Source organism: Culex pipiens, chromosome 3 (assembly GCF_016801865.2).
Source record: "Culex pipiens pallens isolate TS chromosome 3, TS_CPP_V2, whole genome shotgun sequence".
Lineage (NCBI taxonomy): Eukaryota > Metazoa > Arthropoda > Insecta > Diptera > Culicidae > Culex > Culex pipiens.
In genome coordinates, this window is record NC_068939.1 from 100,592,626 (window position 1) to 100,618,036 (window position 25,411).

The following is a 25,411-nucleotide window of genomic DNA, read 5'->3' on the forward strand; positions in this document are numbered from 1 at the left end:
TCTCGAATTCTAAGTCAAGCGACGTCAATAACTATATGATAAATTGCGATGGGGATTTTATCTGTTGTTTTTTCAACTTCCTTCCTAAAAAAAATCGATTTTCCAGCACAGCAATTTTTCAGTTCATTTTGGAGTCCCTAACAACTCCCCAAAGTTTGGGAACGATTGGTTAAGTCCTCACTTTGCGCAAAGCGTTTCAATTTTCCATATAAGTTTGTATGGGAAAAATCTGTTTTTTGAATTTTGATATTTAAAAAATCCGCTTTTTCGCTATATCAAAACTGGATTCATATTCGGTTGCTCTGAAATGTGCTCTAAAACTTCCCCCAAGAGAGTATGGTGCTGGCCCGGGGGAACTTTTACAGAATCATACGAATTGTGGCAATATGGGTATCAAAATTCATGGTTTTTGATACTGAACATGATATTGGCCATTCCGACAGTGGTGGCCAAAACCTAGAGTGGCCGGTGCTCTCAAAGAAGGTTCCTCCGGGACTCGGAGGGCCTTTTACAGAACCATACGAGTTGTGGCAATATGGGTATCAAAATTCATGATTTTTTATACTGAACATGATAATGGCCATTTCGACAGTGGTGGCCAAAACCTAGAGTGGCCGGTGCCCTCAAAGAAGGTTCCCCTTGGGCCAGGGGTAACATTAACCGAAACATACGAGTTGTGGCAATATGGGTATCAAAATTCATAGTTTTGATATTGAACATGCAAATGGCCATTTCGACAGTAGTGGTCACAACCTGGAGTTGCCGATGCCCTCATGGAAGGTTCACCTTTGGGGAACATTTATGACAATTTTGCCGACAAATCTATGAAATAAAATAAAATAATCTTATTCCAGATTTCACTAGCAATCCAAAAACATCAACAATCTCATTAAAATTGTTTGGTCCTATGTCTTTCGGTTATGTCTCTGACATACCTTCTTGAACTTTTTTCCATACAACCATATTACACCCTTATGGTACATTACACCCAAAGTTAAAGAACGAGGGGATAGTCCTCACGAAAAGAAACGTGATGAAAGTGCTATTTTGCGAGAGTAAAGTCCTCTCGCGTGTTCATTCGTTCATTGGAACAGTTCATCCTATTAAGTGGCTTATATGGACAAATGAACGCCACTTAGTCACCGAACCATGGTGGCCCATACGGCAAAGGCACGGTTCAATATGCCGAAGGTCTTGGGTTCGAGTCTCGGTACCGGTACTTTTTTTTTTTTTGATAGATGAACTTTTTTTGAAAATGAACCATAAGTAAAGTACTCTCGGTAATTTCGGGATTTATCCTCTCCGTCCGCACACAGTACCATTTTACTACCGAATCGTGCTCTTTATCCTCTCATATGCTGATACCCAGTTCTGGGTGTAGCGCAAAACCACATCCAAAGTTAAAGAACGAGGGGAAAGTCCTCCCGAAAAGAAACGTGAGGAAAGTACTACTTTGCGTGAGTAAAGACCTCTCGCGTGTTCATTCGTCCATTGACGAGTTCATCCTATTGAGTGGCTTATATGGACAAATGACCACCACTTAATCACCGAACCATGGTGGCCTATACGGCAAAGGCACGGTTCAATAAGCCGAAGGTCTTGGGTTCGAATCTCGGTACCGGTACTTTTTTTTTGATAGATGAACTTTTTTGGAAAATGAACCCATGAGTAAAATACTCACGGTAATTTCGGGATTTATCCTCTCCGTCCGCACACAGTACCATTTTACTACCGAATCGTGCTCTTTATCCTCTCGTATGCCGATGCCCAGTTCTGGGTGCAAGAAGAATGTACTGCATAAAATAATATCAAGGTACAGTTTCAAACTGCCATATCTTCATAACAAAAAGAGATTCCAGATTCAGATTCAGCTGCCAAAGTTACTATAAGAATGCATATTAGGGTGGGTACGTTTTTCAAAAAGTTCTCGGATCAAGTTTTAGTATTGTTCCCCTTGTAGGGCATGCCCATAGAGACTTTCATGCCAAATATCAGCTCATTTGGTTGTAAACTGGCTGCGCGCATCAGGGTTAAAGTTTACATGGGAATTACTATGGGAAATTGGAACTTTTTGTTCAAACGCTCCTACAGGTCTGGGAAAATAACGCGCCAACTTCTGGTATGGCCAGGCTTATGGGGGATGGTCTGGAGAATACTTTTCCCGAAGAGAGCATATGGATTCGTTGTCCCTAGACCTGGCGCATCGGCAAACAATCCGATGTCTCCGGAATCAACGGTTTTCCCTCAAAAAGTATCAAATTTTCCTTAGCATGCTATGAAAGCTTGATGAACACCGCGACGCCGTATGTCAGACAGCTACCACGTGGGTGAGAAACGGCTGGAATATTTAATTGCAAACCTTCTTTTAACTAGAAAATGATCATTTCGAGTAATCCTGATATTATTTAGTCGAATTCAGAATCTTTGCACAGCAAACTTGTATTTTTTTGCAAATATTTCAACCACGTGGTAGCTGCCTGACATATGGCGTCGCGGTGTTCATCAAGCTTTCATAGCATGCTAAGGAAAATTTGATGCTTTTTGAGGGAAAACCGTTGATTCCGGAGACATCGGATTGTTTGCCGATGCGCCAGGTCTAGGGACAACGAATCCATATGCTCTCTTCGGGAAAAGTATTCTCCAGACCATTCCCCATAAGCCTGGCCATACCAGAAGTTGGCGCGTTATTTTCCCAGACCTGTAGGAGCGTTTGAACAAAAAGTTCCAATTTCCCATAGTAATTCCCATGTAAACTTTAACCCTGATGCGCGCAGCCAGTTTACAACCAAATGAGCTGATATTTGGCATGAAAGTCCCTATGGGCATGCCCTACAAGGAGAACCATACTAAAACCTGATCCGAGAACTTTTTGAAAAACGTACCCACCCTAATGCATAATATGGCCTTGAAGACATATGCTTGCAAAGTCTTGTAATTAGTAGGCCGTGCTTTTTTCAATAAAACTAAAATATCTCCGCTCTAGAGTGTCAAAATTGCCTTTCTCTAAGAGAAGATAAGATGTTTGTGGTTAAATTTCGTCTAAGCTACGCTTGTTGTTCTGGAAAATGAGCTTCCCTAAACTAAATGCACAAATCTAAAAAAAAAATATCGAAAAATTCACAAGATGTTGCAAAAAGTGAGCACCTACAATTCCTCGACATGACCTAAAAATGGGACAGGCTACTCCATATGTATCAATTTATCCATCATGAAAATACATTTATTTACTTTTCTGTTGAAAATGACGGTGAGGTCAAGTTTTTATGCTTATTTTATACTTGATGAAAAATTGCTTGCGAGATAAAAAATCGCAATTAAAATTAATCTCCTAAGTAATTATGGCATTTTCAGACATTTCAATACATTCAACCTGTAGAAAACACATGGCAGAAAAAGTTTTGTGAATAAATTATTACCTATTTGCAGAAACATTCACAATTTTGAGTATGATTCTAAGAAATTCTGCAGTTCTTCCATAAAATATTGGCAAATTCAAGAAAACAGAAAAAAACATATTTGAAGAAGTATTAAATTACCGAGCAGCAGTAGTTTGATATCCTTGGCCGCCTGGATGCCATCCTCCTTGAGGTTCCGTTCGATTAGGCGGCTCCGTGCTGCCGCCGCACGTTCCTCGGCCGACTGTGCGCACCCCATAATGCGGATTGCTTCCGTGCAGAACGTTTTGGATGCCTTGGTTGGTTCGGCCAAGCAGCTTGGCCGAAATCACAGATCAGGTGAAATTAAGCTGGGATCGCCGGGGGTCGTCCGTTTTGACTGGATTTATTTTTATTCGTTTTTTTTTTCTTTCTTTCCTTCTTTTTTCACTGCGTAAGTATCCTCGCTTCGTCAGTGGCTGCGGCTAGACTTTGATGGAGTCACTTTGGTCATCCAGAAACTGAACCACGAGAAATGCTTCGAGCTAACTTCCTCTCGTGTCAGCACTACCGACAGTCACTTTGAGCAACACACAACATCACTGTACTTCAGCCGAGCACATTTCGGGGGCATTCCTGGTTTTGGGGAAATCTGGCTTCCAATCTGGACAAAAACAACTTTTTTATGACTTTTATCATATATTCCAAACAGCGTTGTCCGGAATCGATCTCGTTTTATTACACTCAAGAACACCACTTCAACGAATCGCCAGGGAAAAAAACAAACGAATTTCTCTTTGGGAACAAGTACATACTAACTTTTTGCCACATTAAAAATGGGGAGAGAATATGATGAAGGCCCATATGTCACGCAAAGAAAGACATGGTCACAGTTGCACGAAACAGCCGAGTTCGTGACAAATAGTTTTTTTTTTGTTTTTATAGAAAGACAATCTTCTAAGAAGGCAGACATTAAGAAATATTTGTATTTTAAGCTTGGATTGGCCTGGCAAGAAGTTTGTTGGTGCATTAGATCAATAAACTTATATGCTGGAAGCTTGACTTTATTAATGGACCACGTGCCAACCACTTTTCATCGTTCTGTTTTCAATTTACACCATGTCAATGCCATTCTCGGGGGATAACAAAAAGTCCAAGGCTTAACCTTTCGGAAGTCGCGTCAAAAAAAAATACACGAGCAGTCGCGTCGTGTACTTTGTACACATTTCAGAAATTTCAAAATAATTCGAAAACTACTGTCCTAAGAACCAAACAATGTTCTACAAAGTTGTAGGGTAGGTCTTATAGAATGCCATGAGTGACCAGACCAACTTCCAGATTGTCCCGGTGGCCCCCGGGGATGTTCCGGAGGAGGGACAATTCCGGAATTGTGGTCCTCCGGGCATGATGGGTATAAAACTTCAAGATTTTCAAAGGTAAACAAGACTATTGACATTTTGAGGACCATGAGTGACCTGACCACCCTCCAGATTGTCCCGGTGACCCCCGGGGATGTTCCGGAGGAGGGACAATTCCGGAATTGTGGTCCTCCGGGCATGATGGGTATCAAACTTCAAGTTTTTCAAAGATAAACAAGACTATTGACATTTTGAGGACCATGAGTGACCTGACCACCCTCCAGATTGTCCCGGTGACCCCCGGGGATGTTCCGGAAGAGGGACAATTCCGGAATTGTGGTCCTCCGGGCATGATGGGTATAAAACTTCAAGATTTTCAAAGGTAAACAAGACTATTGAGATTTTGAGGACCATGAGTGACCTGACCACCCTCCAGATTGTCCCGGTGACCCCCGGGGATGTTCCGGAAGAGGGACAATTCCGGAATTGTGGTCCTCCGGGCATGATGGGTATAAAACTTCAAGATTTTCAAAGGTAAACAAGACTATTGAGATTTTGAGGACCATGAGTGACCTGACCACCCTCCAGATTGTCCCGGCGACCCCCGGGGATGTTCCGGAGAATGGACAATTCCGGAATTATGGTCCTCCGGGCATGATGGGTTTTAAACTTTAAGATTTTCAAAGATAAACAAGACTATTTATATTTTGAGGTCCATGAGTGACCTGACCGGCGGGTCTCGTGGCGCAGGGTTAGCGGCTTCGGCTGCCGATCCCGATGATGCTATGAGACGCGGGTTCGATTCCCGCATTATCCACTGAGCTTCTATCGGATGGTGAAGTAAAACGTCGGTCCCGGTTTCTCCTGTCTCGTCAGAGGCGCTGGAGCAGAAATCCCACGTTAGAGGAAGGCCATGCCCCGGGGGGCGTAGTGCCAATAGTTTCGAGTGACCTGACCACCCTCCAGATTGTCCCGGCGACCCCCGGAGATGTTCCGGAGGAGGGACAATTCCGGAATTGTGGTTCTCCGGGCATGATGGGTATCAAACTTAGAGATTTTCAAAGATAAACAAAAACATTAATATTTAGAATCCATTGGTAAATTGACCAACCACCGGATTGTTCCAGAGACACTCCCCCCCCCATCCCTCCCTCCCTTTTGAACAATTTTCCATATAAAAAAATCTGCGTTGCAACCGCCATCAATTGATTGAAAAATCTTCAATGAAATAGAAGTGCCTCCAACTAAAATCAATTCAAAGTAGGGCGTCCAATTTTCCCGGGTTTTGATTTTTTCGAGAAACGGGAAAAATATTTTTGAAATCCCGGGAATTTCTGGGATCCAGGGAAATTTTTAAAACAGTAATTAAATTTATGATTTCAAATATGTATCATGTTTTTCAAGCTTAAAATCATAGAATTAGCACAATACTATTCATTGGTGATAATCTACACATCAATCTAAACAAGAATAGCAGTTTTTAGATTGCTTGAAAGATTTGTTTTGTTCTTTGTTGTGCTTTAGTTTCTAAACTAATTTCTAATCCAATGTGATTCAAATTAAATAAGTCCCTTAAAAATATTTTTTTTTTGTATGGCATTACTTGAAAAGCCTTAAAAAAATCTTTTTAAATGCCTAAAATAACAAATAAAAATACAACAAATAAATTTAAACCAGCCAATTAAATTTTAGATAGGTTTAGACATTCATGTTTTACATGAAAAAATATTTTACAAAATATCTTAAGTCGCTACCGCCAACTAGGGAAAATCGGGACTGCGTCTCAGTAGGTACAGGAGATTTTAGACCAATTAATTTGGAGAGCGGTGTACTAATTGTTCTGTTCTGTTTTTGTTTTAACTGAAATCAATAAAAAAAATCAAAACTTTATGCAAAAAATTGACAAAAACAGCTGTCTTAATTCGATACATTCGCCTTTATTTGCCAAAAATGTTTCATGAAAAATAATTTAAAATTATATTATTTTTTTAATTTAAAATCATGAATATACGTAGTCTTTTCAACAATTTTGCTTTATAAGTCAAATCAATGCTGATAAAAACTCTGGATATATGTTTAATTTTTTATCGTTGTTCATATATTTCCACAACAAAATCTGAATTTTTTTTCCAATTTCGGGACAAAATATAAAAATCCTGGGATTCATGAATTCCCGGTTTAGGAAAAATCCTGGGAATTGGAAGCACTAATTCAAAGTGCATTTTCCTGCTTTGATAATTATCTTTTACATGTTTGGGCTCCATTAGAAATATTTTCAATATTAGTATAACTTAGTCAAAAATTTAGTCAAAAATATGTCTCATCAATATTATATTTTTGTGAAACTATTGATTATAAAACACTGTTCTTATATATTATTCGGACCCTTAGAAGAAAAGTGCTGGTAACAAGGCTGGTAATCATTGAAGTTTGCTTATTCTCATGCATTACGTTACGTTTTCACAAAACTCGAAGTGTAAAGCAATATTTGGCCTTTCAGCACTTCGGGGTTTCATAAGTTGTTACCTTTTGTTTCAGAAATTGCAAAATAGATCAAGCTGTCCAAATGCTTATGTGTCGTGTTTAGATGTTGCTACAGTTATGAATTTACTAATACCATTTTCAACATAAAGATCATTCATGATGTCCAAAACCATTTTTGGAATAATCTGGCCACTTTGAGACTGATTCCAGGTACTCCGGTGTAATCTGAAATATCAAAGTACCAAGATCCGGTTCCAAAATGGCTAGATCAACTCAAAAATGATTTCGGATATCATAAGTGTACTTTATGTTGAAAATTGTGAACTTTAACATAAATATCGCCTAATCAAAAATAATTCTGAAATATCTGCGTGGTTGGCCACATTCCTGGTTTCACCGGGGTTACTGGACCCGGTTCCAAAGTGGCCAGGTCGGTCAAAAACTGATTTTGGACATCATGAGTGTACTTGATGTTGAAAATGGTGAACTTTGACATTTACACCTAAACTCCCAAGCTCGAGAAAAAGGGGGAATTTCCATACAAATTCAAATTCAAATTCTCAAATAAATAACGCCGACGCGTTGAGTTCTGTTGTCCGAAACGAAGTGAGTTAATTTGCTTTCAACTAGTTAGGCCGTTGCAAATATTTTTCAAAGTTTATGTCGCCCGCCTCTTTTACCTTCAAAAATGGTTCGAATAATCAGGGGACAATTTTTTTTCATGAAATTGGAAAATTTCAATGGAAATAGAAGTCAAATCTACTCAAAACAATCTGAAACGCCTTTTTCTGCACTGATTATCATATTTAGCTTATTTGGGCTTAAATAAAATTTTCGTCAATACTAAGACATATTGGAAACTTATGATTACAAAACCACTGAACAGATGTATAATGCGTTTCAAAACAGTTTTTTCATTGAAATGTTGAAACCGTAGCCTGTAATTTCAATTTTCTAACCCCCACCCTCCCCCCCATCTGCTGACCGTATAATTTTGCGTTGTTCGAGATATGGTTGACCAGAAGGGTGACAAGAAAAAAATAAAAAATATGTAAAATCTTAAGAGCTATCCCCTGGCTCGATTCTTTAGTAATAAGTAACTATGCCAATTTTGAGCCAAATCGGGGTCGCTTTTTATTGTTAAAGTTTGTATGGGGAAAATCGCGAAAATGTATGGGGAAAAACATCGCTTTAGGATTTTGGCAGCAGATGGCGCAGTTTTCGCCCAACCAAATCGTGGACCACAATTCCGGAATTGTGCCTCCTCCGGAACATCTCCGGGAGTCACGAGGACAATCTGGAGGGTGGTCAGGTCACTCATGGTCCTCAAAATGTCAATAGTCTTGTTTATCTTTGAAAATCTTGAAGTTTGATACCCATCATGTCCGGTGGACCACAATTCCGGAATTGTCCCTCCTCCGAAACATCCCCGGGGGCAACCAGGACAATCTGGAGGATGGTCAGGTCACTCATGGTCCTCAAAATGTCAATATTCTTGTTTATCTTTGAAAATCTTGAAGTTTGATACCCATCATGTTTTTTTTTTTTTTTCTGTTTGAGTATTAAGACACGGAATCCTGATTACAAGGACTATTGTATCGTGTTACCCATTTTTACTGTTATTAAGCATTTCCAGATCTATAACACAGTCCCTATTGAGAGGGAAAGTGCTGTTCCATCCAGATGCTGTAAACTCCTTTCCTTGTGCCTTGTGCGCTATGTATCGCTAGAACCGCGGTGACAATTTTTTCGTGTCATTTTTCAAGCTCTTCCCAGCAGCTATTATTTGCCGCGCGGGGTCTTGTAAAGACAATTGTCTTTTTGCGGTGCTACTCTTGCGGTGTTCCCTTTGCTCTGATCTGGACAATGCGACTGGACTGCAGTGCAATACCGATCGGCTGGGCATTATTTACATGCGAAGACACGAGGAAAGTATTTTGGGAAGAGGCGCAAAGGAATATCCCAAGATTGATCACATGCTAGAAGAGCACGTGAAGCAACCGTTTTATACTCATACGGTTGCTACTACCTCTGAACTTAAACCTAAGGCTGCCACCCTGAGAAGAACCCATGACTTTCCGCTTATGAGGCGAAACCCGTAACCATTCGGCCACAGGAGGTTGGCAACCCATCATGTTCGGAGAACCACAATTCCGGAATTGTCCCTCCTCCGGAACATCCCCGGGGGTCACCGGGACAATCTGGAGGGTGGTCAGGTCACTCATGGTCCTCAAAATGTCAATAGTCTTGTTTATCTTTGAAAATCTTGAAGTTTGATACCCATCATGTCCGGTGGACCACAATTCCGGAACTGTCCCTCCTCCGGAACATCCCCGGGGGCAACCGGGACAATCTGGAGGGTGGTCAGGTCACTCATGGTCTTCAAAATGTCAATAGTCTTGTTTATCTTTGAAAATCTTGAAGTTTGATACCCATCATGTCCGGTGGACCACAATTCCGGAATTGTCCCTCCTCCGAAACATCCCCGGGGGCAACCGGGACAATCTGGAGGGTGGTCAGGTCACTCATGGTCCTCAAAATGTCAATATTCTTGTTTATCTTTGAACATCTTGAAGTTTTATACCCATCATGTCCGGTGGACCACAATTCCGGAATTGTCCCTCTTCCGGAACATCCCCGGGGGTCACCGGGACAATCTGGAGGGTGGTCAGGTCACTCATGATCCTCAAAATGTCAATAGTCTTGTTTACCTTTGAAAATCTTGAAGTTTTATACCCATCATGCCCGAAGGACCACAATTCCGGAATTGTCCCTCTTCCGGAACATCCCCGGGGGTCACCGGGACAATCTGGAGGGTGGTCAGGTCACTCATGGTCCTCAAAATGTCAATAGTCTTGTTTACCTTTGAAAATCTTGAAGTTTTATACCCATCATGCCCGGAGGACCACAATTCCGGAATTGTCCCTCTTCCGGAACATCCCCGGGGGTCACCGGGACAATGTGGAGGGTGGTCAGGTCACTCATGGTCCTCAAAATCTCAATAGTCTTGTTTACCTTTGAAAATCTTGAAGTTTTATACCCATCATGCCCGGAGGACCACAATTCCGGAATTGTCCCTCTTCCGGAACATCCCCGGGGGTCACCGGGACAATCTGGAGGGTGGTCAGGTCACTCATGGTCCTCAAAATGTCAATAGTCTTGTTTATCTTTGAAAATCTTGAAGTTTGATACCCATCATGTCCGGTGGACCACAATTCCGGAATTGTCCCTCCTCCGGAACATCCCCGGGGGCCACCGGGACTTTCCATAGATTGGCCAGGTTATTCATGGTATTCTATAAGACCTCTCCTACAATTTTGTTGGACATTGTTTGCTTCTTAGAGCATTAGTTTTGGAATTATTTTCAAATAACTGCAAATACTTTATATTTGCACAAAAGCAGCTCACACGAGCAGTCGCGCTGGTGTACTTTGTACACACATCCAAATTTTTTTTTTTTCAAAAAATCATTAAAAATAGGTTTTACTCCAGAAATTTGACTTTTCCTATGTTTTCTTATAGAAAAATGTGTAACTTGAGCATACACCTGGGTTTCACGCATTTTGAATAAGGAAAAGACATTGTTTTTCAACAATTTTCAAAAGTTGTGTACAAAGTACACTAGCGCGACCTCCCGAAGGTTAATTGCATCGGATAAATTTTGTGTTCCAATGCATGCAGCTAATAAAAAAAAGTTCATAACTTTTCTCTAGGGGAATAAAATCAAAATAATGTTTATGCTCTGTTGTCCGGCAAAAACTTGCAGAGCTTTTTTAGCAAGTGTTGAGTGCGAGCATGAAGTAGAACCATGCTGTGACCAAAACTTTCGGCCATAAAAAGAGGGAAAACCAAAAAAGCACTGGTGGGCGATAGAAAGTTTACGAGCTTCAGTTGCTACACAGTTAGTTCGTAAAGTGCTGCAAAGTAATCAAGGTTACTATTATTGATTTGTGATTAAAAAAAATGCGAAAAGGGAGATTTTTCTTCGGAAACGATAAGCAAAATCTTTAGCCCAAATCTTTGCTCTCAACTTTTCCGAGCGATAAACGGTACGAAAAAGAGGAAAAGTGATTTCCGGAAAATCTAGCCCGTACAATCTAAGATTACCACCCAGCCAAATCGACTGGAGAGCAGCAGCAGTTTTGACCTTGGGGAAGAACGTTGGAGTCACGGGCGATGATGGAGCATCAGCAAGTTGAGGGAGATGAGATAAAGTTGGGGTGGAAGGGGGGTGGGTTCTGAGCTCCAAGCTCAGTCAAAGTTTCACAACCTTCTAAACGGTGCTGTTTCGCAGCATCGAAACAGCTGGAAGAGAAGGGTGGTGGGTTGGGGAGAGGTGGAATTTTATCTTATTATAGAATCGGAGGCAAACTGTAATATAATCGTTCTCACTTTATCTCCCCTCATCTCGTTACGGTGGAGCGCAAATTTACAACCATGGCCCCACAATCAGGGCTCTTCCACAAATACCCTCGCATCTGAAATAGAGAGCCTATATGGAGAGGCGAAATGTCACTCTCAGGGTTCCAATCGAACTGTCGAATCGGAGTTCCAATCGAGCAACAAGATCATGCAAGAACAAGGTCGGAATCAATTTAAAATAAATTTGGCAAAAACGAGACTTATTACAATCTCAAGTATTGTAAAACTGTTGTTGATAATAATCTGGTAGTTTTTATAATGTTTGTGCTTGTTCGGTGCAAGAAAAGTGCCAGCACCAAAGAAAAACAACAAGTTTTTCAACCTTAAATTTGAATGACTTTGGGTGTTTGAAATTTCTTCCAGAACATTTCATTTCCCTATGTAGGTCCCTAATCTGAAAACGCACGCACACTAATAAACAGCCGGAGAAAACCGCCTGCCCGCCAGTCAGTGTGGATAAACTAAACTGGCGAATAATGGGCGAAAAGCGTTCACACTGCTAAATGGAGGGGGAGTGTGGTTGAGGGATGGGATGGAGCCACATGGTGCTTTTCGTTGTGTTGGTGCTCCAAACCACGTTTTTGTTGTTGTGTTGCCCAGTGTGGATGAACTTTCGACACCAGAGAGGGAGAGAGAGAGGAAGACACCCACTGTGAGGGGTGTAAATTTGATACACTTGGCAAAAATAGACGCAGCCGTGTGCTTTCTAAGGTTTACTTCTCATTAGCAAAGGACGACTTGCCGTTTTCGTGTGAGTGTGTCTACGTGTATGGGTGGTGTAGGTGACATTCGTCATATCCATCGCATCGTAAATTCGCTCATCTTTATTCGCTCATTAGGTACTCTCTGCGTGCTTTGATAGCGAGTATCAGAGAAGATTACAAGAAATGATTCATCATAAGGTTGCGTGGTCGTGGGAGTTATGCTTATGAAATATTTAATTTGCCCCTTTTCATTAGAATAGAAGCTGATGAGGGAAAGTTCCCAGGAAAATTATCTGAATTTATGCAATTTTAGCTAGTTTTGGTTAAATGGAAATTAATTCTCACCTGAGAATTAAATTCCTCATTGGAAGGGCCTTTCTAATACCTTCCTAAATGTAATGATTTTTTCACGCCAACCAGCTATTGAATCTTTTGCACAGAATATCTTTAAAAAAAATCTATTATCCCAACTTATTGTGCTCCAAACAAATATTGGCCTTAAACCAAAACTCGGAGCGTATAGCGATGCCACCCTTTGCTTGTCCCTCCACTGTCGATTAGCACACTCAATCTACTTCAACAAATCATCTCTGCGGTAAACTTTACGCAGTAGGCCCACAGACCGTCCGCTTCAACGTTTATGACGATTCCATGCATTGTTATGCGATGGCGTACTACAAATGTTTATAATTGGAAAAATGTGTTCAGCAAACTTGCTTATCCGTCATTTTAGTGTAGATTTTAGAGTAACATTTAATTTTTAAATATTTTCCAAAAAAAAAGCTTTCATGAAATAATGTCAAAATTTTTTGTCGATTATGTGAAACTGAAGTATGCTTACGTTATAATGTCATTATCTAATCTTGAACAAATTAAATTACAAATTACATTTCAACCTATCTGCATACTAAAATGAATTGAAAATTTTATCTACAAATATCAGATCGCATGGCAAAAAAGTAACTAATGCCCGTAAGTTCTACTAACTTCAACCTTTGGATCACATGTACAAACATTTTTTTAACTGTAAAACATTTCAAAATGCTGAGTCCTATGAACATTTTAAGTACCGTAAACCGGGGTGACTTTGATAGGATTTCAATTTGTTTTTGGAATATTTTCCAACAGGTAAGGTTTTTCTCAAGATTATTATTTTTAAAACATGTACTGGGGTAGGCCACACCAAGTCCATGCACTATTTTGGAAAAAAAGTTTTTTCAATAGTGTTTAGAAAAATAGTTACGTTAAAAGTTCTTGGTTTAAATTCCGGGTTGACTTTGATAGTCATAGTTTTTCTTGTTAAAATCATATTTAAGATGTTCAAACTTTATTTGTACGTTAAATGTACCATCACTAAAGTAGCTGATATAGTTTTAAGAAAAAAAAATCCATGTTTATATTTAGTTAACTAAGTTTATAAGCTTTTCAACAAAATACATATAAATTTTAGGTAAAATTTAGGTAAAAAGTCGGAATTTTGCCAGAAATTTGTTAAAACTAGTTTTGTTTATAAAACTATCGATTTAAATTGCATTTCATACTGAATTCGAAGCACCAGCCTATAAATTTGGAGATTTTTTTTAGTTGTGTTTCAAAAACACATATTATTTATTATTTACAAACTTATTTAACCTTCTCCTAATGGAAAATTGTCCAAAGAATCCGAAAATGCATTCCGTTTTCCGATTCAAAATCATGTTCATTGAGAAAATCATGACACTTTGAGAAGTTTAAAATAATGACTTTCATCAACATTTTCTTAACTATAGTTAACTAACTTTTTAAACTTTCCAAAATTTTATGAAAAGTTCTTTTTGAGGTACTTTGAACACTTCTTTACCACGGTCATTTTTTTTACAAGTTAAGATTTATGAGACCACAGATCGGCATAGATGTCAAACTGTAAAGAACAAAATGTTTCCAAAAAACCGGTCAGTATTCCCAGTGAGCAGATTAACTCTTTTAAGGGATCTGACTTTGGCGAGCCAGACAGGAATGAAACTTATCACCTTCCGCTTACAAGGCGAAACCCGTAACCTCGCGGCTGCGGTAGCTCGATTGGTAACATAACTGTTATTAGCGATTCCACGTCATACCAGCAGGATCCAGATCAAAAGTGCTCCGATTTTGCTCAAATTTGGAAAGAGAGTTCCTTAGCTAAAATAATTAGACCATTTTTACAAAAAAAAACATATTTAAAAAAATAATATCCCCGGATCTGTAGAACTTATTGCAGATCGCCGCATTGCACAAGAAAAGTGACTGGTAGGGCTTTTAATGAAAAATACTAAGACATTTCAGAAATATAGCTGAATACATTTATAGATCAAATGAAAAAAACAATTTGCTGATTTAAAAGTCTTCATTAACAAGATTCTGAGATCTTTAAAAAAAAATATCGGAATTCGGTACTTTAATTGAACTTATATCACTAACCTTTTCCAGTAAAATGTACTGGGAACTCGTTTCTGAAGAGGAGCACGGTATTTTAAGATCACCGATGCTAAATTTGAGCCAAATAGGATCCCTTTTGATCAGGATCCTGCTGATTTGACATGGAATGCTCGAAATTTAAAATTAAGTTATTTTTAAGTTAGGCCGTTTAATATTTTTCCAAAGTTTAAATTATGGATTGTAAATTTTTTTGGTCAATTCTTAGTTATGTTTATATAAATTTGAGTACGTTGAAGTTTTTTTAAATTGCATTAGTTCAAGTTTATGAATAAAATCAATTAAAAAGGATAATTGGGACCAAATAGATATTTCTCGCCATTTGTTGTGATTTGAGTGTAATTTGCAGCAAAAATTTAAGAAAAAACATTAGACATGCACAACTGTAGTCAATGAAAATTTTACCAATCGAATGCCCAATGCTTTTGTTCATAAATTGTTAAAGTTTTGATGTTGTCGCACTACTTTCATTTAAATTGAATAAAATTTAATACACGGTTTCCATTTTCAAACCACATTATGAAAAACAAATTAACGGTGCACATCAACCAGAGCTTTTGCACCCAGATTTTTGTTACAGACATTTTAGTATCTTCAAAACTACGGGTACTATCGAAATATTTTTTATTCATTCCCTAAAGTACTGTCCACAAAGTAATTTACAATAAAGTTTGATTAATTTTACAATCCCGTGTTTGCAGAATTGGGTCCGTAAGTTTGAAAATTTTGGAATAAGAAGACAACAACTTCCTTCGTTGCTGTGCACCCTTAATAATAAAAATCTAAATAAATCTAAATTATTCGCTCTACAGCATTGCCTTGGCGTTCTCGATTGCGAGATTCCTACTCGAAACTAGGTGACCGAAGGCTTGATTGTTGAGGCAATTGCAAACCTCCTTTTACACCTTAGCTTCCATCCACCCCCGGGATTCAAACTGACGACCTTTGGATTGTAAATCCAACTGCCTACCAGCGACTCCACCGAGACATGACCCAGGGAGACGACTACTACCACCTGGACTGAGCTTTCGACCTAACCTCTAGGTTAGACCGGGGCCAACATTTACTTCCCTGTCCGACGGAAGGCGTGATCAGACAAATCTCGTCTCAAAATTTGCCACCGGGACCTTCTGGGATCGAACCCAGGCCGACTGGGTGAGAGGCAACCACGCTTGCTCTACACCACGGGTCCCGGCATTAATAATAAAATAATCTTAATTAACTTGACATTGTTTAGTAGTGCCCCTTTTTTAATTACGATAAAAGTATATAAGGAACATGAGCGGTGTAAATGTATGCAAAATCATTTCCTACAACCAAGAACCATACAGTAACAATCAACAAGATAGCATTTTGTTTTCTTTTCTCAAAATGAAACACCTGCTGGCTACAAAAAAGAACTTCCAATGCAGGATGCAAATAAGGCACGTGTTATGCGGTACCGTTCTCAACGGTGTATCCATTCACCACCTCCCGGTCCACAAACTGCTCTGTTCTAAGCAAGAGTCCCTAGCAAAGAGACACGCACAACCACTCACGAAAGGTACACATTCCCAGCAGCTAACATCACCGCCACCAACACCACCTGGAGAGGTCAACTGGATGCTTATCGCACTACAACAGCCACCCCCGCTTGCGGGAAAGATGCCAACTTTGTGTGGCAACAACAGCATCCCAACCCCAAAATGGCTCCACAGAATCTCTTTTTCTGAACCAGAACAGAGAACCTATTACCAGGGCTTAGGACCGCGCAGTGTATTTTATCGCTCACATTAGCATCGTTTAGAGCAGCAGCAGCGAGCAATCGGAGACCACCGACCGTCGGAGTGGAAAAGCTGATGATGTTTCGGCGTGATCTCCCTGTCCTGTTGAATGCTTAAGGTCATCTGCCTCCCACTCTCGCCCAAAAAGTAAAAAGAAGAAGCAGAAACGGAAAATCCTCTGCTCCCCTTTTAGAGTGTGTATTGGTACGCAGCAGCGTTGTATGGTCTGGCTGTGTTGGTGACTGAATGGACCAGCAAGGATACATTTCGACGGAGCCAGATTTGTCCCGTGCTCGAAAAATAGCTCGCAAAGGATGAAGAACGAAAGCCGCAAGGCACAGAACACAGCTGCGTTGACAAACGTGAATCGAATTTAGATTGCATAAATTTGGGATAACATTTGCGGCTTTCCGAATGTGTACCGATCATTTGCAATTGAAATTGTGTTAAAAATGGAGAAAAAAAACCATGTGAAGAAACCTACCAGTTGGCAAAAATTTGCCCAAAAACAACTCTGAAAAGTGCCAAATGAATTATTACTGAATGGTACGTTAAATTTAAATAACAAACAACTCGAACATTGTTGTAGAACACTAATTTATTTTTCAACCCTACTTAATTAAACAGCAGGAATTCTTGGCAGGGAAATAGTTTATTCATATTAAAATCGCAATTTACACTCCACAACTCTGATTTTTACTAAATTTAATCAAGGTTTCCGAATTTGAACTATTCCGTTCAAGTTCTTTATTATTCATCGCATAACCAATTTCAGTTTTAAATTTGTTCATTTTGACAGATGGTTTGCCGACCTAACTTTACTGTTTTCTTAACAAGTCTTAGCGATGAATGTTGGCTTACCGATTTAACACTGATTTCGGTTAATAAATCTAAGTATAAAAAGCCTTTCTTACAAAATGATGAAACTCCGAGAAATATATTGGTGCAATTATTTTTTCAAAAACATAATGATACCATCTAGTGAGAATTTTACCAAAAGCTTCGAATCTTTTAAGGCTAAACCTCAAATGCCTTTTTTTTAAAAATTTCAGAAGTACATTATTTGTCGCAAGACATTTAAATTTAATTAAGAAAATCATATTGGATTGACATTATTAGAAAAAAAAAATAAAGGGTACTAAGTCTATAATGTTAGTCTATGACTAACTTAAAAAAATATGTATCGCTATTGCACTTTGTCGATCAATTATGAGAAGCCAGAAAGAACACTTTCACGCGCAGCGTAAAACGCGCAAGCGTAAAAGCGCTGGCGTTGAAGCTTCGACTTGACGACTTGTCGAGCTTTCGAGCGAGAACGAGCCGGGACTTCGAATTTGATGTTCAGTATATGATTTTGTATAAATCCAAAAATTTAATAGGAAAAAATAGGGTAAAAATAAGACGAAAAACACTAAAATCGCTATATCTCTGGAAATACATTTTGGAAAAGCTTCAAATTTTGGGCCCAAAAAGTTTATGGCGCATGTTTTCGAATTCTTTAAATTTGATAGTGTTATCTGTAAAATAGTCCAAAAAATACCTCCAAAAATGGCTTTGACCACATTTACTGGTCGAAAATTGTGAATCGAAAAATAAAATGTTCGTCTCCGACCCCACGGCTACAGATCTGGCTTTTAAAAATTGTGGGTTTTACGAGCGGTTTTCCAGTGATGGAAGACACAAATTTTTAAGAGCGGATACAGACATCGGCCATGTATTTCAGAAAAAGAGCTCTCAAAAATCAGACTTTGAGTTCCGGGTTTCGGGCCAAAATTCAATCGAAAGAACGCATCTAAACCTTCAATTTAGTAATAGGATTTTTTCCTGGGACGAATCCTCGCCGTGCACGAATTTTTTTAGATTTCTGAAAAAAGCGTTTTTCCAAAAGCAAACCTTAAACCTTTCTTTTGTAAGAAAGGCAAAAAGTCAAACGCTCTCAAATATAAGTGCGGAATCCAATCGATGTAAAATTTGCTGAGAAGTTTGATCGAGTCGTGAACACTCAGTTAGAAAGATAAATTTAAGTGAAATTACAAATAAATCCTTGGGGAGAATTATTCTGAATGACCCCTTACCTTTTTTGAGAAATTTACTCTGTATGTAAAGAAAAATCATACAGCTATAACTTTTGAACCAACCGTCTGATCAATACCAAAATTTACTCGAATACAATTCATACCAAATGCTTTCGATCGAGAATGGGCTGGGACTTTAAATTTGATGTTCAGTATATGATTTTGTATAAATCCAAAAATTTAATAGGAAAAAATAGGGTAAAAATAAGACGAAAAACACTAAAATCGCTATATCTCTGGAAATACATTTTGGAAAAGCTTCAAATTTTGGGCCCAAAAAGTTTATGGCACATGTTTTCGAATGGCTTTTTGTTTGAAACTGAATTCTTTAAATTTGATAGTGTTATTTGTTATTTGTTATTTTTATTTTATTGTCCATCCGACATTTATCTGTCTTAATGGACTGGGTGGTAAAAGCCCGTTCGAGTTGGATCGCTAAATTCGCCACTCTCGAATAGGCACAAAACCCACCGTCTTTTAAACATGGTCAATACATTTCACGAGATACAATATAAACTTAGATCTAAACAAAAATAGTACGGCGTAAGTTAGAAATAAAGGAATCTACAGACATCGAGATCGAGTAATCAAATAAATCGTCAAAATCATTGAAAACGTCACACATCGCCCGGATAGGTTCCTGCTGTCCATATTGAGTACGATGAAAGTCTAGGCGGAGTGCGTTCCACGTTCTGAGCGGCCGCGGGATGACGTTGAAGTTGATCCTGGCGAGGATATTAGGAGCGTCGATGGCACCTAATAACAGTTTCCCCACGAAAGCCGCCCGTAAGAACTGCCTTCTCTTAGAGAGTGTTTCCATCCCTAGAGCCTCGCAGCGTTGTTCGTAGGATGGCGCTACAACTTGATCAGGCCATGAGTGGAAGCGCAACGCGAATCTTGTGAACTTCCTCTGTACCGACTCGATTCTAGTCACCCATTCATCTGTGTGCGGGCTCCAAGCCACCACAGCAGTCTCGAGGTGAGAACGAACGAGTGCGTAGTAAAGAGCTCGTAGGCAGGCAGGATCACGAAACTCGTTTGCGATCCGAAAAATGAACCCGAGATTGCGGTTTGCTTTGGAGATAACGGCGTTGTAGTGGGCGGAGAGGCTGAGCATTTCATCGAGGAGTGTGCCAAGATCCTTAACGACGGTCGCCCTCTCCAGCGGTTGGTCTCCGATGGTGTAAGGCCAGCAGATGGGGTGTTTTTTGCGTGTGAAAGAGATAATAGAACATTTAGAGAAACTTACTGACAACAAATTTGAATCACACCACTGAGTAAAAGACTCAATCAGCTGTTGGAGCACCCGGCAGTCGTCTACGTTGTGAATTGGCTGGTAAATCTTTAGGTCGTCGGCATAGAGAATTCTGCTTCCGGGTGGGAGCACAAAGGTAACGTCGTTGTAGTAGACAGAGAAGAAGCTTGGTCCTATATTACTCCCTTGAGGAACGCCAGACGTCATACAGAACGGCACTGATTCGGAAGCACCGATTTTGACCGAGAGTGTTCTGCCAGTCAGGTACGATGCAACCCAGTTGACGACTTTGCATGAAACGCCGAGGTGGTCGAGCTTGGCGAGTAAGATGCGGTGGTCGATCCTGTCGAACGCAGCCTTAAGGTCGGTGTAAACAACATCCACTTGTCCTCCGCCTTCCATGTTTCGTTTGCAGAATGAGATGAAGTCGACTAAGTTTGTACTTGTCGAGCGTCCAGAAAAGAACCCGTGCTGTGCTGTTGAGATGTAACCCTTCGTTGCGTTTATCAGATGCGTGTTTACGATGATTTCCATCAGTTTGGAACCGGCACAAAGAGATGTTATTCCCCGGTAATTGGAAACGTCCCGCTTATCCCCTTTCTTGAAGATTGGGAACATGTACGATGATTTCCAGCAATTCGGGAAGGTTTCGGATTGTATGGACAGGTTGAAAATTCGCTGCAACGGTTTTGTGACGGCGACAGCACAGGATTTCAGCACAATTGATGGGATTCCGTCAGGTCCGGCAGACGATGAGGACTTCAGCTTTGCGATCGCCATTCGTACGTCCTCCTCCGTGATTGGTACAGCGCTCAGGTGAAGTGCGTCTGCGGGGACAGTGCGGAGTGCGCTGCGCACTTGATCCGGAGTTGCAGGCGATGGACGAAATACGCTCAAAAAGTGCTGAGCGAACAAGTTGCACGTCTCCTCCGTGGAAGTAGAGTTAGCTTCGCCGAGGAACATTTTAGCTGGAAGCCCGGTTTCTTTGCGTTTCTCGTTTACAAAAGACCAGAAAAGTTTTGGATTACGTTTCAGATTCTCTTGAGTACGGCGAACATGGATTCCATAACGGTGTCTTTTGTAGTGCGTGTAACGTTTGCTGGCGAGACGGAAGGCGCGATGGGTTACAGGATTTCGTCTAGCTGAATACTTCCTCAAAGCAGCGGCACGCCGTCGTTTCAGTTTTTTCATGCGATCATTGGACCAGGGAGGTTTCCGAGGGGGTGCACGAGTTGGAACGTGATCTCTGAAGAAGGTTTTCAGTGTAGAGTTGAAGAATGCCACAGCTTCATCCACATTCTGCGTTTCATTGAGGGCATTCCAGTTTACTCCGAGAAGTGCGCGATTGAGGGCGGGAAAATCCGCCTTATAGAAGTTGTAAGATCGGGTATCAGGTTCGTCGATGAACGGCACTGGCACCCTCAGCGAAACAGTTACCTCCAGTGGGGGATGTGGCGGGTCGATTCTAAGCAGCGCTTCCGGGGCCTCAGTGACAGAGCAGTAGTTTACAGAATCGTCATCTATGAGCACCAAATCAAGTGTGCGATTTAAGTTGTTGCTAACATCATTCAACTGTTTCATTCCAAGCAGTGCCATGCCGTCGAGTAGTGTAGAACTGGAAAGCGGATAAGATGCCGACGAAGAACTGGGGTGCGCGTGTTTCGAGTTGAATTTTGCCCAAGTTATTTTAGGTTGGTTGTAATCGCCGAGAAGCAGGTGCAAATCGTTCGGACGCATCACTTCGGCTACAGCGGAGGCCGAGTTAAAGTGCGACTCAATAACTGCTGAATTTCTGGCAAGATCCGGGCTGATGTAGACGGAGCCGACGTACAGCTTCTGATCTGCGACGCCGTTGATGACAACCCAGAGCTGTTCGATGCTGCTGGCATCCGTCGGAACCGGAAATTCGGTTGAATCAAACTTTTTCGAGACAGCGATGCAGATTCCACCGCCAGTTTTCTTTCCAGTACGAACAGTGTCTCGATCGTTGCGGTAGACTACATAGCCAGTCCCGAACAACTGGGGCGAGAAGATTTCATCGTCTAACCAGGTCTCCGTAAGAACGATGACATCATAATCGCAATCGATCACAGCCAGGAATAGATCGTCGATTTTTGTACGAAGTCCCCTTACGTTTTGATAGTAAAAGCTCAGGGCGCGCTGCGTGTCCAACCGATTAGGAGCTTCAGCCGCTGATGTAGTCCTCAGGGAGGTACTGGAAACCAACAGATCATCAGCGCGGGACATATGTTCAAGAACGGGGTACTCGCCTGAGAGTTGCCGTTGGAAGACCCCCTCACGATGGCCGTACGCAGGATCGGGACGGCTTTGCTGAGCGTTGACATGCGGCAGGACTGCGACGGGTCGTTCGGGGGCTTCCACAGGACTTTGTATCAGGCGTCCCGAGTGAAGTAGCGCAGCAGCGCGAGCGGGTGAATGTCTTCGGTCGGAGCTGGAATGCGGGTAATCATCAACGAGAGAAAAGGTTCCGCAACGTGTGTACTTGCCCGTGCTGACGATTTGGGAGACCCTCGCCCCGTACCCGCACACATCACCAGGACGACTTAAATGGCCAGCATGTTGGGTCTTCGATATGGCTGGCTCTGCGATGGTATCGGCTGCGGCGGGAGAGTTGAGGGCTCCCACGGTACTTAGCAAGAAGCGTCCTGGAGAAGCAGTCTCATCGATGGAATTCGGTGCAACAGAGATGCGTCTGGTGACTTCCGCGCTGACGATAAGGTTGCTGACAATAGCCGGGCCAGATAGCTGGAGTGTGGTAGGGGGGGCAAGGGCTCCCCCGTAATCCGAAAAGTTGCGTACAGACTTCGACCGGGCTGATGGAATCCCTAGGATTGAGTTCTGCAGTGGCTGGCGTGAGGATGATTTGCTGGAAACCAAACTTTTATCAAGTGGGGAATTACTGGGACAACATGAGTACTTGCCTGAGAAGCCAGGTCGGAAACCCCCAGCTCGATCTCCGTGCGCCGGGTAAGGATGACTAACAGCAGGTGCGGAGTGATTTGAAGCCGCAGCGGAGAGAGAGGGGATTTCCTTAGTGTGCTTGATCATGCATCCTATTCCGACATAGCATCCGTTCCGGCCGGTGAAGTCTGTGGACGCAACGGCGTTGTAGTCACGGAGTTCAGCAGGTCGGCAGAGGTTGTCGGCGTATCGGTAGAAGGATCCCAAAATTTTCCAGCCGTACGGTCCTCGAATTCCCGAACGATAAGGCCGGCCGGCCAGGTGGCCCTCGCAAGAGCCTTGGTTTTGAGTTCCTTTTTCATTCCGATTTTGAAGGAGATGAATGACATCCGGGAAACATCCTTTCCTTTCCCCACCAGTCTCGTGACCTCGAGGTCGGAACATCCCAAGCGGTCAGTGGCGAGCTTGGAAACTTGTTCGACCGTAACGTTACGGGAGATCCTCGAGAGGTAGAGTTGAAACATTATCGATGAGTCATTGGCAACGATTGATCCAAGCGAAGGAGAAGCAGCGATCCCAGTAGCAACTGTTGAGCTGCCCACCATTGAAAAAACGGCTAATATCCACTTTTGGCAAAAACGAGATATTAGCACCAGGTGGTAGAGGATGTTCGAACGCATCTTCTGGAATCTGAATTTTACTGAAATAGTGTTTAGACTTGGCTGCCGATGCGAAAAACCAAACGGCTAATATGCCAATCTTATGGGAAATTGCCTTGACGGAGATTTTGTGACAAACACTAAAACGCGTTTTTCTCGGAATACTTGATTTGGCATAATAGCCAAATTTTCAATTATGGGCAGTGAGGGATCTGGTGGGTTCTGACGACTTTGCTGGTTTTTGAATAGTTGCCGACCATTCCACGGTTTACCTCCAGCACCATTATTACGTTGGCCTGACATAGGTGTAAGTGAGTTTGAGTTGACCAGTGCAGCAAAGCTTTGTTTCAACTCCTTTTTCATCTCCGTTAAAACATCCGACTTCAGCTGCTCAAGCAGGTGACTTTGCGAGCCAGAGGCTTGGTTTTGCCCAGCAGCGTAAGCAGTTTGGACACTCCGACGCATCCGCATATCGCTCATCAAACCGCTGCAAGACTTGCACAGCCAAAACAGCTGTTTGTTTTTCACAGCTTCAGCGAGCAAAGCGGCTGGGAGATTGGTACATTGGGGGTGAAAGATTGCACTGCAGAACCCCTGGCAAGCAATGTTTTGATCGTCAACTTCGTTTGCGCAAGAGTGACAGACAGCGTTGGAACTCATGATGCTTCGCGGATCGAACACTAGGTGGTGCAGCGAGCGGCTAGTGGTTGATGGCGCGTAACAAATCCGAAATGGAATAAAAATAAACAAAAACTTCGCGTTCAAATTACGGAAAACCCGGCACAATTATCGTTCGATCTTCACTATGATGGCAAAGCACACTTTACAATCGGTGAGTTAAGACCGAAACCGAACTTGATGAGGCTAAAAAGCACGTAATTTTTCAACGAAAACCGTGAGTGTATAAACAAACTGTAACCACAGACAAACAGACGGGACACTCGAGTGCCGGACCATCGTCCTTCAAAAACGGTTATTTCAAATGCAATTTTGTTTCGGCATCCACTCCCCCGGCGCTGATGGCGCTGCATGTCGTGAAAGCTCACCCGTCTTTTCTCAGTGTGTGTGATGCGTGTTTTTAAGTTGAGCGAGAGCACGTGTGAGGCAGCAATTGAGAACACAAACATTTATGGATTTCAGGAAATCTAACGGTGAATCACAATCCAGGCTTTGCAGGAAAAGGTTGGGGCAGCCTTGGCCATAGCCTCTTGCCCCAATATTAACCCGGTAGGCCTGTTCAACTGCCTGCCGATGTCGAGGCTGCTGCTGAGGCGCCCGCTACTGCGTAGGAGTCATCTCATTCGGAGCAACCTGCTTATCCTTCGAGGACTCCTGCTCAGATTGCTGCTGCTGATCGTCCTTTTGGCCTTTTGGCGATGTTGTGCCACTCAATCTTTTTTCCACATTTCAGTTTCTGTGGTTCTGTTTCGATATAAATTTAACGGCAGCATTTTTTGGAACCTTTGCCTTGCTTTTGTTCTTTGGCGCAACTTAACTGCGCCGTGGACACGTTCTCCGCGGATGTTTCCAAACCTGGGGGAGGGGGAATCTTCGACAGAACTTGGAAGCACCGGGGAGGACCAGTGGTTTGATCTCTATCGTTGCGGTTGTAGTGCGTCGTTGCTGGTGCTGCCGCATGATTTGGCTCATGAGGTTCTGCCATTGGAAACGGAACTGATTCACCGTCATCTTCGACGTTGATTTTTATTTTTTGCATCGGGTACTGACGATCAGCATCAACAAAATTATGTCGGTCAGCTGTTGATGTTTACAATCGTTAAGGCATGATTGTCTCACGCATACACTGACATGACACATGACAGTAGTGGTATGTTTGGGCTGCGCTTCGGCATCAGCTCACCAGGCAGCGCTGGCGTCGCCGTGATTTGGTGGGGTTGATTAAGGACGATGGATTTCAAAAATAATTTGTATGGAGAGTCACGT

The 25,411-nt window shown here is 41.8% G+C and overlaps 1 protein-coding gene across 5 annotated transcripts in view; it reads right to left on the minus strand.

Moving 5' to 3' along the window:
• The window catches only part of LOC120431056 (G protein alpha o subunit), a 116,266-nt gene that overhangs the window by 73,578 nt on the left and 17,277 nt on the right, over positions 1–25,411 (minus strand). The window lies entirely within an intron of this gene.